Raw genomic sequence first — 16590 nt, forward strand, 5'->3', positions numbered from 1 at the left:
CCGTTTTCGTTAATTTACAAAAAAGACTGAGACTTTTGCACACTCTAGTGGAAAGAGTGAGGAATGAAGTGTGAAATCGTCTGACAGTGTGTGTGCACGGACAGCATTTGGTTTTTTCTAAAGACCTGTGACCTGAATGAAATCTGAAGTAACTCTGATGTGGTTCTTCAGTAGAGTTATCTGACACACACCTGTGCGCTCCCATATTGTCATGAGCATCATTGTCTCTCCCGTAGCTTTTATTGACTTTTCAGGTGGACATGGGCTGAAAACCGGCTCCTGCTTGGATAGGTAGGTATAGCCAGGGTAAATAAATAAGGAAGAATGAAACAAATGTCAGAATCCATTAAAAAAACACAATACTTTTGATGATGAATGATTCTGAAGGCCGTTTAAAAATGGTGACGTGACATGCAGTCATTATATTGAAGGCGATCTGTGTAACTAGTCAGTGATTTACTGTGGTTTATTTCATTTGTGCATTCAGTTGTATTTTCATGTGTTTCCTCAGAGTCTGGCTAAAATATAAAGTGTTGTAATTCTCCACAGCTGTCTTCATGTCCTGAAAATACTCCTATTGAAGTTTCTCTTATTCATTCAGAGTTTCAACACTTCAGTGACATATTCAACGAAAAGCAATGTTGTATATTTCCTTGTATGGTTTCCTGTGGTATATAGAATCCAGTACACAAAGATTTCCTGTTGATCATTTTGATGTTGTTTTGATTTTCTTTAGATGGGTGGTTAAGACATGAAACACTTCTGGGAAATTGAAACTCCATCTAAGAAAACATCATTTTGATAGATCATTTTGGAGGTCTTGTAATATTTTTTAATAGAAGATTTGTATCTAAAAAAATGTTTCCCATACTGCAGGCTCATCAAACTAACAAAAGAAAACTTATCTCATTCTGTTTTTTTTATTTATCTGATTAATAGAAAATTATGAATATGAACTTTTGCAGTCTTATTTTAATAATATTTATAGTTTGGTTAATATTTTATTCATATTTTTAAATGTTAATTTACAATTTGTTAAGAAATTTCTTTATGTGCTTTTGTCATTTATTGTTATTTTTTATATTACCTTTTAGATTTAATGTATTTTTATTTCAGTTTAGTTTTTCATTTACCATTATTAATTTAGTTGCCAAGGCAAAGTTTCTAATTTCATTAAATTATCATTAAGCCTTTCATCTTATGTTTACATTTTAGTTTAGATTTACAATTTTTTATTTCAGGTTTATTTAATTTAACAATTTTTTTTATATATAGTTTTGTTTGAAGTTTGGGATAAAGATAATAGACATTTTTAGGTATGGTGCCTCTATTAATTTTAAGAGACTTCAGAAAGAGATAGAAATAATAACAGAGGCCATCAGATGGCAGTGTTTCTATGTTAACTCTACTGTAAGTACAGCAAGAGGGACCTTCATATCATTTTACATGTTTGCAACAGTTGTTTCATGGATGTCTTCAGGCAGTTGCATGGATTTTTTCTCCCCTGTGCTCACTTCCTGTTACACAAACTTGCTTTTTCTTTATCTTTCTCCCTCTTCTACTCTTGTAACTTCCCACTTTTCCTATAACTAAAGCAAGAGCTCCCATTAAAACAAGCAGTCTGACTGAACTAGTTTTCAGAGAGTCATACTGTAATGCTGTGTGTGAGACTAACCCTTACCTTCAATCTGGGGCCTCTCTCTGGGCAGGTCCCAGATGGAAGTGATTACTCTGGGAGGGAGAAATTACAGAGCAAATGTACAGCCCATCAACTTTACACACACACACACACGCACACACATACAGACACACACAGACATACAGACGACAAAGGCAAAAACTGCAAAACTCCCCCTCACTCTCTCTTTCTCTCTTGGTGCCGCCATTTTGCCTCCAGCGGTATATTTTCACTCGGCTCTCTGTCGGGACAACTCGACTATATGCTAGCCACCTTGTCTCTCCTCCTCTCCTCTCAGCGAGCATGTGTGGGTGGAAATGGGATTGTAAATTCCTAAGGATGAGCCATTTTAAAGGCCTCTATTAAAGTCTTGACGCAAAGCGACTCGCCTGTCAGGAGCCAGAGCCGTAACTCATTACCTGAGGAGAGGGAGATAGGATTCACATTACAGCTCTGCTCTGAGCCCAAACCTCCACCCCGGGTCAGCCATGCCAGGTTACAGGCCCCATTTCCACAATGCAACACAGTCACGTCCCCAAGAAGCGTTTCATACAAATACAGGCACTTCACACCAAACTGCCATCCAGCTTTCACAGCTAACTATCACTTTCACGTTTGTGCAAAAGAGCATAATTACCACAATTTGACCAATAAAACTACACACATTTCTAGAGGCACCATCCAGAAAACTATATTTGTGCATGCAACCTTCGTATGCTAACATATAAAGTTATTTTAAATTCTCTATTTGTGACCCTGGACCGCAAAACAATTCCTATTTGGCCGAGAAACAACTATTTGAAAATCTGGAATATGAGGGTGCATTCCGAGCAATGCATATTACTAATCAAAAATTAAGTTTTGATATATTTACAGTAGGATATTTACAAAATATCATCATGGAACATGATCTTTACTCAATATCCTATTGATTTTTGGCATAAAAGAAAGATCAATAATTTTGACCCATACAATGTTTTTTTTTTGGCTATTGCTTAAAATATATCCCAGCGATTTAAGACTACTTTTGTTCTCCAGGGTCACATTTTTTAAGTGATAGTTCGTCCATATGGAAATGCTGTCATCATTTTCTCATGCTCATTCCAAACCTGTATGACTTTCTCTTTTTTGCAGAACATAAAGGAAGATTGTTTAATGAATGCTTTGCATGTTTTTGTCTTCACAAAACCACATTGGCACTATTGATTATCATTGTATAGAAAAAAAGAACAATGAGGCATTTAGAATGATGATGACCTCTTTTGTGACTTGCAGAAGAAAGAAGTCATACAGGTTTGGAATGACATGAGGGTGAATTTAAGATGACAGAATGGTCCGTTTTGGATGGGCAATCCCTTAAACAAGTCAAATGAGGTCTTTCATATCTATTTCATATCTTTTTAGATTAATGCATAGGGCAAAACCCACTTAAAATTTCTGTCAGTTCTAAAACTACTTTGACCAATTTTTTTTTTTCCAATTACTGCAACTCATCAAAATAATTTAATCAATTAGCACCTTTTTTTAAACATGAGATTTAACTGTTTGAATCGAACTGAGAAAAAAGTTGAAATTACTTATATAACATTTTTGATTATACAGTGCATTCAATTATATAAAAATATAGGTGTCAACTGAACTGAAGTTTTTAAGTTGAAATAGGTGTTTTGTTTAGTGTAAATGTAAGCGATTTACTTGGGTTATGAAGTTGATATGGGATGCAATAATAAATACAGTCATGGAATTTTTGTAACCAACGGTCGTTTCTTCACATTTGGCATCCGGCACTGAATCATCCACTGTAATCTCCCAGTCTCCGCTCCGGTCCATCTCAATTTGTTGCCAGTGCCGATCTTTAGCTTTAAAACATGCAAGCTCACACAGAAGGCCATCATTATCCTCTCTGGGTGTCCTGCTCTGTAAATAGCCATCACACACAGGCACACAGCCATAACACAGCTGTCGTCACTTTTCTGAACAGCAGCTGGTAGCAGAAGTTGTTGTTTCCACACACACACACACACACACACACACACACAAGACTCTTCAATTCTCCCCTTTGGCAAATCCACCCACAGACCCAGGCTTACTTTAAGAAAAAGATAAATATGCATGCATAGAGGCAAGCTAGCACACATGCACTAGAAACAAACAGATATCATTTTTATGATTTTTGAAAAGTAGAAATACTGAATTTCTACTGCATTTAATGTATCATTGAAATTCCTATTTAAAAGTATGCTAATATTATATATATATATATATATATATATATATATATATATATATATATATATATATATATATATATATATATATATATTATACAATATTTTAATATTACAATTATCTTTACTGTCACTTTTAATCAGTTTAATGCATCATTGATGTAAAAAAGTATTAACTTCTTTTAATACATCTTTCTTATTTTTTTTTTCTTAGGACCTTCCCCACAAAAGAAAACATGCAGTCACACTTAAATACTGAACAGTGATGTCAGTTTCTCTGTCACAGATGCCTCAACAGTTCCATTTCTGCACAGGAAGTAATTCTGACAGAGGACGCTAGAAACAGGAAACCAAACTTCTTCCTGTTTGTGGAAAGATGGAGGGATGCTGATAGAAGGTGGGTAAAGTGGTCAGTGGGTGGCAACATGCCTTTATACACTTACATATCTAAAGAAATAAAGATTCTTGAACAGACAGCACAGTTTTTCAAATGCCTTGTAAAATCTAGACTTCCTATGTGTCCACGTGTGTGTGTGTGTGTGTGTGTGTGCATGATATAATCAGCATGTGATCTGAGCATTCCTCTGCCCACTATTTAGCTTGTCCCTTCATGTCCCAGTGAAGGAGATAAAGGCTATTTAATTCAACAAGCATAAAAAAGAGTGAACACACACAAACACACACACACACACACACACACACACACACACACACACACACACACACACACACACACACACACACATACATATATATATATATATCAAAAGATCTGAACCCAATATAGTTTTTTCTCTCTATTAAGTTGATAACTGTTAGTTTTGTCTAGTTTCTCCTTTGTTTTGTCTGCTCTCACATTTAGCGTGCATCAAAGCATAACATGTTTAAAAACATCTGCATTCTCAATCCTGTTAGAGAGAAGTAGTTCTGAGAAAATGCTTTGATCTGCATGTGTCTCTTACAGAAGCTGTGAGTGAAGACAGTAGATGTCTGGGAAGAGTGAAGATCAGTATTAACAAGCTAAAGCTTTTACTTTGGCAAACCATCAACATTTGTAACACATGCCAACAGCATAGAGCCAATCCACTCACTATTCCTCCAGTTCTGTTACTAAAGGAAGAACTAAAGAAAACTATAACATCTATAGTCTATGAAATTAGATATTGCTTAAATTTTTTGAAGTATTTATTTACTTTGTCTGGTATCATTTTGAACTCATAATGTGTACAAGTTAGCCAACTGGTAAAAGTTAAAAATTTATTTTGCTAACACATTAAAATAAGTTGTTAACATTAACTAACAATGAAAAATACATTAAAGCATTTATTAATTTTAGTCAATGCAAATTTCAACATTTATCAATACATTAATACATTGTATGTGTTAATGTTATTTAATTGATCTGAGCTAACATGCACTTACATTAAAAATACTTATAAAGTTAAAGACATTTTGATCATGTATTAATCCATTATAAATTTAAAGTTGTCTGTTAATATTTAATGGACTCAAGCTAATATGGAGAATGGAACCGTTGTATTTCTGTCAACCAGTGTTAACAAAGTGAGTGTTGATCGGCTGCGGTCTTTATTATTTGCCTGAAGGTTAAAGGCTGTTTAACAGTCTTTTGTTCTCCACATGATTTTGCTTCTTGTTTATCCTGGACAAAATACATAGTGGGAAAAGAGCTCATTCCAGTATTGCTGAATTTTCCACATTGCCATTTCAACTGATCTCACAACCCCCATCATGGAAAGCGCACTTTACCCTCCGCTCCAGCAGCCATTTCCAACTTTTTATTACTCCATTGTTTCGTTGTTGCATTTATGCCTTCCTTCACCTCTTTCTTTGGTAGGAAAGGCAAACGGATTGTCATCATCTTGAACCATACTCAAAAAAATCAAGCCCCTAGGCAAGTCAGCCATCTGATGCACTCTCTCTCTCTCTCTCTCTCTCTCTCTCACACACACACACACACACACACACATACAGAGGATATAAGCTGTCACGGAGCCAGCCAAATTCATAGAGTGCAGTCAGAGCAATGCTCTACTTGGCCACTGGCTCACTGCATTCCCTACTTTCATCTGAGCATGAGAGAGGGAGAGAGAGATTTGGGAGTGTACTGCAATTTGAAGGAAGCACAGAAAGCCATATGATAATAATACAATCAAAACGACACACAGGGATTCATTATTTTCTATCCATACCAACACAATGTCATAAGACACAGTTATATCACCTGTAACTAATCTGGTACATCTGCTCTATCTAACCATCTCTCTCGTCTCCCCTGAGGGATCAAGGCATCTGCCACAAGAAGAATGAGAGTGATGACAGACTCTCCAGGAGTATCTTTAGAGAGATATGAATATCTTCTGCTCAGATTTGAAAGCAAGATTGAGCTGTCAACAGTATAAAAAATATCTCAGAGATTTTCTGAAAAGTCAGCAAATAAAAAAAGGAAATCTATGATTTAGAGGAGGCTAAATGTTTAATTGAGGTGAGTTTCGGCATTGTATGCTCTTACTCATAGAGACTTCAATTAAAGGTATGTATAATTATTAATGCTGATTATCAAAATTGAGAGAAAAGCATTAAAATTACATTTGGTCTCTAATGTATACTTATAGTGTTAGACTTTTTATTGTACTTTATTAAGTACTTTTTATTGTTTTTATTCATTGACAAGCTGTTTTTTTCTGTTAAGCAAAATTCTAACAAAAGTTTATGCTTTAAAACAACATGCCTACACTAAAAAGTTACTGTCACTAAATAAACCGAAATGTATCAGTTTATACCAACAAAAGAAGTTACGTAAAAAATTGCTATTTAAAGGGACAGTTCACCCAAAAATTAATATCCTGTCATAATTTACTCACCCTCAAGTTTTTTTTTTTAACCCTGTATAAGTTTATTTCTTCTGTTGAACACAGAAGTAGATATTTTGAAGAAAGAAAGAGAAGAAAAAAAAATTATGGTCTCCACTGACTTCCACAGTATATTTTTTCCATACTATGGAAGTCAATGTGGACCATCAAATGTTTGATTATCAATATTCTTCAAAATATCCTCTTTTGTGTTCAACAGAAAAAAGAAACTCATACAGATTTGGAATAACCTGAGGGTGAATAATTAATTTGTTTATTTATTTGGTAACTATTATTAAGGCAACAAATGTACGCTACTTTTTAAAATGTAATGGGCTAAGGAATATAAACTTCATTTCAAATATATTCTTTCACCATATAAATGAAGTTAAATCAATTGGTAAGTAAATAAAAAAAAAATCCTATTTTTGATATTTTTATAGGTGAAAAAACAAACAAGAAATTGATGGAAGTTTCTGTACTTCTTGAGATTGTAGGGTGGATCTACTCTCCTTTCCCTTCATCTGTGTCATGACATCATCTCCAGGGGAGTTGAATTACTGGTCTATATCTTTCGGGGGATTCCAGCTTTGCGAGTGTTTGTGCACCGTATGACAATTTGACTTGGCTACATGTTTGGTGAGATTATTCTGTAGGAGAGGACATATCATTTTACTGTTATCACTCATAAATATACATACACACAACATTTTCCATTAACGCACAGGCTTTAGTTCGCCCTTGTACTTTTTGAGGTATCTGTATCCTCCATCAGCTTGGCTACTTACACTACTTATGTGTGTGTTTAACAGATGTAATGGAGAGCGTGTATGTGCAAAGCAGTGGTTGTCAGCTTGTGGGCTGTGACTAAACATAGTTTATGCAGACTACATTGTGTTTTGTGTGGTGAATTGTTAGCTGCATTACAGAAGGGATATAAATAAACGTCAAAGTTAGATTTTTAGGACACTTTTGTTACTCAATTAACTTTTGTTAAACAGTTTTGGTTTGGTTGCCATTTGATTGTCCATCATAAAGCCTGGGTTCTTATGCAAAACCAGCTGAGAATCAATTATTTAAAGTAAATTTTTTTGCAGACACCAAAGGATTGTGAAACAAGCCAGCTAAATGCTCATTTGAACACACAAAAATATAAAAAACAGAAAAAGAAAAATCACCTCAGCCACCAGCATTATAAATGTCCTGAGCATGGACTGTATGTACAGTACAGTATCATAATGACTATTTATTCATTCAGAACACAGATGATTAGAAGATAATGTAGAGAGAGGAAAATGTATTTGCAGTTATTTTGGGATTCTTACTGGATTTTTAGGCTTAAGCATAACATTACTTGTGCCTTCTCAGCCGGTGTGATTTACAAGTTATACTTAGTTGCTTTAGTAAGCAAGCATCTGCTGAGAACAGGACTAAACCAGCCGCACCCACGCCTTTAAACTTCCCCCTTCTCCTTCCGTCCCCACACTGAGGTAGAAGTATCCAAACTTCTCCTCTCCAGCCATCCTACAACATGCCCTCTAGACCCAATCCCTGCACCTTCTCCAAGCAATCTCTCCTACACTTTTACCAGCACTCACACATCATCATCAACACATCCTCTCCTCACAGGCACTTTCTCCACTGCATTCAAGCAGGCTCGGGTAACCCCTCAAAAAACCTTAACACTTCACTTACAGATAGCTAACAGACCTGTCTTCCACCTTCCTTTCATAGCAAAAACACTCAAACAAGTTGTTTTAACCAGGTATCATTATTTCTTACACAGAACAACCAACTGGATCCTAAGCAGTCAGATTTCAGAAGTGGCCATTCAACTGAGACTGCGCTACTGTCCATCACTGAAGCCCTGCGGATTGCAAAAGCTGATTCCAAATCATCAGTTTCTATTCTGCTGGATCTTTCTGCTTCTGTCCACCAGCATCACAGGGATTCCACTTCCTTGGTTTGAATCATCTCTTTCAGGGTGGCTTGGGCTGGGGAGGTATCCAAAGCACATCAACTGGTCACTAGGGTTCCTCAAAGACTGAGCTTCTTGTCTTGCCATGATCTACAGCATGACTTTACTGTTAATTAATAATGTTCATTAACAATTAGCCTGTCAAGTTCAGTCAGAAATCTTGGTGTAATCTTTGATGGCCAGCTGTCTCTCTGTCTCTCAAAGACTACATTGCAAAAACCCCTAGATCTTGCATTGCACAACATCAGAAAGATCAAGCCCTTCTCAAAGGAGCATGGTGCACAACTTCTGGTCCAGGCCCTTTTCATTTCTAGGCTGGACTACTGCAATGTTCTTCTGGCTGGACTTCCATCAAGCACAGTCAAACCTTCACAAATGATTCAGAATGCAGCGGCACAACTGGACTTCAACGAGCCCAAAAGGGCACACATCACACCTCTCTTTATCTGGCTGTTGGTTACAGCTTGCATCAAGTTCAAGACACCAATGCTTACATATAGGACAGCCAGTCTTTGTGATGGTATCACGAGTACCATCACAAAGAGGCATAAAATCACTTTTTCCAGAACATTCCCATTCACTGTTCCTGGCACAAAAAAAAAATAATAATAAAAAAAAAAATAAATAAATAAATAAATAATAATAATATATATATATATATATATATATATATATATATATATATATATATATATATATATATATATATATATATATATATATATATATATATATACAGGCGCTGGTTATATAATTAGAATATCATCAAAAAGTTGATTTCACTAATTCCATTCAAAAAGTGAACCTTGTATATTATATTCATTCATAACACATAGACTGATGTATTTCAAATGTTTATTTCTTTTCATTTTGATGATTATAACTGACAACTAAGGAAAATCCCAAATTCAGTATCTCAGAAAATTAGAATATTACTTAAGACCAATACAAAGAAAGGATTTTTAGAAATCTTGGCCAACTGAAAAGTATGAACATTAAAAGTATGAGCATCTACAGCACTAAATACTTAATTGGGGGCTCCTTTTGCCTGAATTACTGCAGCAATGCAGCGTGGCATGGAGTCGATCAGTCTGTGGCACTGCTCAGGTGTTATGAGAGCCCAGGTTGCTCTGGGGCCTTCAGCTCTTCTGCATTCTTGGGTCTGGCATATCGCATCTTCCTCTTCACAATACCCCATAGATTTTGCTGGCCAATTAAGAACAGGGATACCATGGTCCTTAAATCAGATACTGGTACCTTTGGCATTGTGTGCAGGTGCCAAGTCCTGTTGGAAAATGAAATCTTCATCTCCATAAAGTTGGTCAGCAGCAGGAAGCATGAAGTGCTCTAAAACTTCCTGGTATACGGCTGCGTTGACCTTGGACCTCAGAAAACACAGTGGACCAACACCAGCAGATGACATGGCACCCCAAACCATCACTGACTGTGGAAACTTTACACTGGACCTCAAGCAACATGGATTGTGTGCCTCTCCTCTCTTCCTCCAGACTCTGAGACCCTGATTTCCAAAGGAAATGCAAAATTTACTTTCATCAGAGAACATAATTTTGGACCACTCAGCAGCAGTTCAGTCCTTTTTGAAGCGAAACGCTACTGACGCTGTCTGTTGTTCAAGAGTGTCTTGACACAAGGAATGCAACAGCTGAAACCCATGTCTTGCATACGTCTGTGTGTAGTGGTTCTTGAAGCGCTGACTCCAGCTGCAGTCCACTCTTTGTGAATCTCCCCCACATTTTTGAATGGGTTTTGTTTCACAATCCTCTCCAGGGTGTGGTTGCTTGTACACTTTTTCTACCACATCTTTTCCTTCCCTTCGCCTCACTTTTAATGTAAACAGCCAGCCTATTTGCAATGACCTTTTGTGTCTTGCCCTCCTTGTGCAAGGTGTCAATGGTTGTCTTTTGGACAACTGTCAACTGTCAAGTGTCAACTGTCTTCCCCATGACTGTGTAGTCACAGAACTATACGGAGAGACAATTTAAAGGCCTTTGCAGGTGTCTTGAGTTAATTAGCTGATTAGAGTGTGGCACCAGGTGTCTTCAATATTGAACCTTTTCACAATATTCACATTTTCTGAGATAATGAATTTGGGATTTTCCTTAGTTGTCCGTTATAATCATCAAAATGAAAAGAAATAAACATTTGAAATATATCAGTCTGTTTGTAATGAATGAACATAATATACAAGTTTCACTTTTTGATGATATTCTAATTATATGACCAGCGCCTGTAAATATATATATATATATATATATATATATATATATATATAAAAATATATATATATATATATATAATATATATATATATATATATATATATATATATATATATATATATATTATATATTCCCATCTTTCTCTGTCTAGTTTGTACTTATTTGAACAATGCTTGAAACTTGGGATTATGAGCACTTCCTGTGTCTATTTGCCTCTTTAAGATGAATTGCTTGATGTTTTCCCAACTGTAAGTTGCTTTGGATGAAAGCGTCTATTAATTGAATAAATGTAAATGTATATCTTATGTAAAGGCTGCATTTAAAACCATTTTAAAAAGAATTTTATTTTTTATCTTTGAAAATAAATGAATCTTTTTATTCAGCTATGTCTAGGATGTATTAAATTAATCTAAAGTAGTAAAATACATTTTATAATTTATAAAAGAATTTGATTGGAAATACATTCTGTTCATTAAATAATCCAGAGAAAATATATCATGCTTACACAAAAATATTAAGGAGCATGACTATTAAGAAATACTAAGAATACTAAGAAAAGTTTTTTGAGCACCAGTTAGCATATTATTTTCTGAAGGATCATGTGACACTGAAGACTGGAGTAATGGCTGCTGAAAATTCAGCTTTGCCATCACATGAAACACAGTAAAATATTTTCAAATAGAAAACAGATACTTTAAATCATATTTCACGATATGAATTATTATACTGTAATTTTTGATCAAATAAATGAAGCTTTGGTGAACATAACAAACCTCTCTAATGAGCATTAAACATTTAAAGAAAATATTATATACACTTCCCCCAATAGGTTTGATCTAAATGTTAAACACAGTGGTGAAAATAAAAACGGGGTATGAAGTAATACACACACGGAAAGTGGTGCATGTTAAATGAGAAAGATTTGGCATAAAGGGAGAAGGCAAACATTGTATGAGGGGCAGAGCATGAAATTGGCTGCCCAGGGGCATGCATTAGATTAGAAACCTGAGCTCACAAACATACACTCACAGGCCAAAGCAAAGCAGACATGAAAATCAATCAGCCTTACATGGATTCAGACAAGTTAGTGGAGTAAAAAAACTGCACCTTAGAAAAAGTTTTGTACTGATTACTAACAGACTATGCACTCCACCATTTCAGTGAAGCGGGCTGGTTTGTGACACACACACACACACACACACACACCACACACAATCATTTCATCATGTGCTTTTCATTTTTCCCTGCATGCCTCAGCTCTCAGGACCATGCGAGAACCATTTGCTCCTCAACGGCTGCCTGTTTCACACTACAATCAAAAGAAGAAAAAAAATGCTGCTCTCTCTCTCTCTCTGACTCACATACAGCCATTCCTCTGCAACTCTTTGAGTAGTGTTTGTGGAAAAACAGTCTTAAGACCTGGTAGAAGTATGAAGAACAGTCAATTACAGACATATGGATTACATATTTGAATAACCGAATTATTGCAGTTGCTTTTATGAAAAAAACAATTAATCCAGAATTTTAAATTCTATTATTATTTACTCTCCCTTGTGTTGATCCACACCTATGACTTTCATTCTGTGGAACATACACATAAAGACATACACATAAAGAGACATTTTTTGGCATAAAGGGAGAAGGCAAACATTGTATGAGGGGCAGAGCATGAAATTGGCTGCAGGGCATGCATTAGATAGAAACCTGAGCTCACAACATACACTACAGCCAAAGAAAGCAGACATGAAAATCAATCAGCTTACATGGATTCAGACAAGTTAGTGGGTAAAAAAACTGCACCTTAGAAAAAGTTTTGTACTGATTACTAACAGACTATGCACTCCATTTCAGTGAAGCGGGCTGGTTTGGTGACACACACACACACACACACACATCATTTTCATGTGCTTTTCATTTTTTCCCTGCATGCCTCAGCTCTCAGGACCATCGAGAACCATTTGCTCCTCAACGGCTGCCTGTTTCACACTACATTCAAAAGAAGAAAAAATGCTGCTCTCTCTCCTCTGACTCACATACAGCCATTTCTGCAACTCTTGAGTAGTGTTTGTGGAAAACAGTCTTAAGACCTGGTAGAAGTATGAAGAACAGTCATTACAGACATATGGATTACATATTTGAATAACCGAATTATTGCAGTTGCTTTTTATGAAAAAAAAACAATTAATCCAGAATTAAAATTATATTATTTACTCGCCCTTGTGTTGATCCACACCTATGACTTTCATTCTGTGGAATAAACATTTGAATACTTTTTATTTTAATCCATACAATGAATGTCAAAACAACATTAGACTTCACTAACTTTCATTTTAAGGACAAAACCTTTTTTATCTTTCTACAAAATATGCTTAATCTTACTGATAATCTTAAAAAAACGTACTCGCTTGAAACAACATGAGGTGAGCAAATGACAGAATATTTATTTTAGGTGAACAACTACTTTAAATCCACAACAAATATGAAAACTGTTCTCCTTTCACTTCTGAGCTAAATAAAGATTAAAAAGAATAGGGGTATTATTTACAACAACTTTAATTTGAAACAGAGCAAACATGATACAGAAGATATGAAAGCGAGACTAGATACTACAGAGTAGTATATTTGCTTAAATACAAATATAATAATGTTGAAATACAGATTTTTACAAATATTATGTACAATGTTTTAATTACATTTAGCACAACTGCCTGTCGTAATAATAGATAGCAAGTTTGGAGCTTCTCCTCCCCCCATGGCTCTCGTTTGTTGAATTCCCAGCTGGTATCTCACTTTCCAAGTTGAGTTTTTATGGCCAGGAGCTTATGAGAAAAAACAGGGGGCAACAGAATGGGGAGGAAAACATTCTGCACTTGGTAACAAATTGGCCATGTTGTTTGGGGAAGTCAAGTGGTTTATGTCCCATTTCTCTTACCACTTGAAAGTCTCATAATAAGTGTAACTGCTTTATTTTAAATACTGACAATTCGAAGGCACTTTACTGTGTTTTTTGTAGTTCTAAAATCATTATTGGCTGAAAATGTGGACCTCGATTTCCCGTTTCAAACGGTGGTCTCCCCTTGTCCGCCACTGGTCAATCGTGTGTAGAATTCCTCCAAGATTGCAGCGTCTTCCCCGACCAGATCCAGGAATCCCGAAGTGATCCCTACATGAGAGTCATGAGGTACTTGATCATGAAGACGGTGAAGTCGGGGGTCATGTGAGGAGCAGTATGCATGGGGCAGGGGATAGCCAGGCTCTTGCAGTTCGTACTGATCCAGCTCTTCTCCCAGTGTTGCCTGAAGGCCTGCTCATAAAAAAAGCAAGCGATGACGATGGTGGCCGGGACGGTGTAGAGAACCGAAAACACACCAATACGGACCATCAAGCGCTCCAGCTTCTCGGTCTTGGTGCCGTCATGCTTCATGATGGTGCGGATGCGAAACAGGGACACGAAGCCGGCCAGCAAGAATGAGGTGCCAATGAAGAGGTAGATGAAGAGAGGGGCCAACACGAAGCCCCTCAAGGGATCCAGATTGTTCAGGCCCACAAAGCAGACGCCACTTAACATGTCTCCATCGATTTGCCCCATGGCCAGGATGCTAATAGTCTTTACAGCCGGAACGGCCCAAGCGGCCAAGTGAAAGTACTGTGAATTGGCTTCAATAGCCTCATGGCCCCATTTCATCCCAGCCGCCAGGAACCAGGTGAGAGACAGGATGACCCACCAAATCGAAGACGCCATACTGAAGAAATACAGCATCATGAACAAAATCGTACACCCTTCTTTCTTCGTACCTTGAACAATGGTTTTATAGCTGTCGGGAAAAAACTCTCGTTGCACACGACTTTGTCCCCAAGAAAGTAACCAGCGATATACGCAATGGAAACCATGGTATAGCAGCCGGACAAGAAAATAATAGGACGTTCTGGGTATTTAAAACGCTGCATGTCCACTAAATATGTGGTAACGGTGAATAATGTGGATGCACAGCAGAGGGAGGACCAGATGAGGATCCAAATCCGTGCAAATTCAATCTCCTGGTCCGTGAAGAACATATAAGCCCCATGTGTTCTGGAGGACTCACATGGAGCACCGCAATCCGGCTCGCCCAGGAACTTATAACTGAGGTAGGAAGGCACTTGAGCACTGACGGGCAGCGGAACGGTTTGTCCGGTGAGGAGTACAGCTGAATGCCGGGCGTTCCTGGGACGGGCATGTGAACGGGCGACACTGTAGCCACCGAGTCGTTCTGGCCCACACAGATGTGTCCGTCTCCCAGCACGGGGAAATGTTCACATCTCAGCCGCTCTGGCCACTGGAAGCCGAACTTGTTCATGAGGGCCTCACAGCCGTGCTTTGCCCTCTCGCAAATGGAGCGGCACGGTGGGATGGCTTTCTCCAAAACCGTGCACACTGGTGCATACATGGAGCACAGGAAGAACTTGAGTTCGGGTGAGCACTGTACCTTGACCAGTGGGTAAAACTGGTGGACCTCCAGCCCAGCATCCTCTTGGTTGTAGTGTCCGACCAGATTAGGCATAATGGTTTGATTATAAGCGATGTCCGTGCACAGGGGGATGGTTATGGGCTGACAGAAGCCGTGGTCGGGAAAGGCTATCCCACCACTGTCCCCCTGAAAATGTCCAGACGACACGAAACAGCACTGCAACATCAGTGTCAAAAACAGACACAAACTTCCACTCGCCTGCATTGTCCCGCAAAGTTCCGCCTAACTTTCACTGAACACAACGGGAGTCCACAAACTACGCTCTCGGGGACATTTTATTTGCTAATCGAAAACAAAAAGTCTCGCGAGCTAGTGTAAATCGCATACTTTGTGAGGAATATCTGTTGCGCGCAGGAGCGACTGCGTGACTTTTCCCCCCTTGTCCGTCAGACTGTTTCAAGTTTCCCCTGGGCTGCCTCTCGCTGACTTTGAAGGAAGCACGAGAAGGAGGAGGGATTTCGGGGGTCTTGAAACAGATTCCTCTACTACTCTCCCGTCACGAGGTCTTCAGACCAATTGCATCGCTCGAGACCGATGTCAACACCATATGCCATCAGTCATTTGAAAACATAAGAGCATTTTTTAAAAAGTTTTTATTTGGGTGAGAAGTTATGGTATGGAAGAATGAGGGGAACGGGAATTTGGAAATTCTATTTTCAGAAAAACAAATCAAAACACGTCTATCTATCTATCTATCTATCTATCTATCTATCTATCTATCTATCTATCTATCTATCTATCTATCTATCTATCTATCTATCTATCTATCTATCTATGAGATGGATAGTGGTGACATCTTGTGGCTATGGGTTGTTATTAACATCCATCCTACTGTATGAATCGTTTTTCTTATTTTTGTTGTTGCGTGATTTAAATTAACATTTATCACATTAAAAAAAAAAATCAATTTTAAAATGTAGTTGGTTGGTAATACTGACAATAGAGCTATATTAAGGATAAGAATATACAAACAAATGCATGAAGCTTTTATTTATAGTATTGTAGTAGTGCCAGCTGTTCAGTCTGAATTAACAAGACATGATAGAAGACGAGGCTCAGATCATGTTTAGAAGATAATGTTTAGAAGCA

General features: G+C 37.4%; 1 pseudogene; it reads right to left on the reverse strand.

Moving 5' to 3' along the window:
- Positions 1–13877: 13877 nt before the first annotated feature.
- Positions 13878–15912, reverse strand: LOC113047233 (frizzled-2-like; annotated as a pseudogene).
- Between the last annotated feature and the right edge of the window lie 678 nt (positions 15913–16590).

This window comes from Carassius auratus, chromosome 28 (assembly GCF_003368295.1).
Source record: "Carassius auratus strain Wakin chromosome 28, ASM336829v1, whole genome shotgun sequence".
NCBI classification, from domain to species: Eukaryota; Metazoa; Chordata; class Actinopteri; order Cypriniformes; family Cyprinidae; genus Carassius; species Carassius auratus.